The sequence below is a fragment of the Salvia splendens genome, chromosome 17 (genome assembly GCF_004379255.2).
Source record: "Salvia splendens isolate huo1 chromosome 17, SspV2, whole genome shotgun sequence".
NCBI classification, from domain to species: domain Eukaryota; kingdom Viridiplantae; phylum Streptophyta; class Magnoliopsida; order Lamiales; family Lamiaceae; genus Salvia; species Salvia splendens.
Window position 1 is genome coordinate 18,533,676 of NC_056048.1, and position 1,145 is coordinate 18,534,820.

Consider the following 1,145-nt stretch of genomic DNA (forward strand, 5'->3'; position numbering starts at 1 on the left):
AGAACAATTACTAGGGCCAAGGAAATCAATACAATAACTCTTCAGGCGGTCAAGGAAACGCTCGTCAGAATCAAGCAAGTGGACCGACTCTAAGTATCGGCCCAGGACCCAGTCAGCCACCGAAACCACCAAAAAGTATCGATGATATGGTGCACGACCTCGTCAGTTCTCAGCAACATATGCAAAACAACCTGCAATCGAACAATGACGTAGTGCACAAGCTTCAAGATGCTCAACAGGAGCAGAAAGCAGCCATGGATATGCTGGCTAAGCAATTGTCCCAGATAGCTACTTCTTTGTGTGATATGAGGGGAAATGAAGGGAAGATTCCCACCTCCGTAAGGCCACCGGACAGAGCTAATATAAATCAGATTAGCTTGAGATCCGGGAAGGGGTATGATGGGCCAGTGGTAAGAACAAAGGAGGTGACAGATCCCAAGGAAGACAGGGAAGAAGAGGATACAATTCCTAGGCCAAGACACTTGGAGGGAGGAAGTCCCTTGGTCAAGGATGACCTTAAGACAGGAGATTTAGAGAAACCTTTGCCTAGATCAACTGAACCATTCTTCCTCGATCCAGAGCCGGAGTTGGAAGATGAGGCAGTGGGAAAAGAAACTGGAGAGTTATCAGCTGAAAGTTCTACCGGAGCAGGGAAGCGACTGAAACCTTTCCGAGTCGGGGGGAAGCCAAGAAACAGAAGGAAGAACCGGTAGACTTCATGGACATTTTTGGGAAGTTGGAAATCAATCTGCCATTCTTACAGGCCCTGAACATGCCAGTCTTTAGCAAGTTCATCAAGGAATTTATAGCTGGGAAGGCTAGGCCCAGTGGGAAAATTCTGATAGGCGAGAACGTCTCCGCAGTGATTCTGAAGAGGAAGATGCCTTCAAAATGCAATGACCCAGGTATGTTCACCTTGCCCATCTCTATTGGTGATGTGAGAATCGAGCACGCTATGTGTGATTTGGGTGCGTCGATAAATGTGTTACCACTTTCCATATACAAGAAATTAGTGGGGGTAGGCATGGTAGACACGAGGGTTGTGATTCAACTGGCGGACATGTCATGCATCTGTCCTGAAGGGGTGCTTGAGAATGTGATAGTCAAGGTACATGACTTCTTGTACCCTGCTGATTTCCATGTGA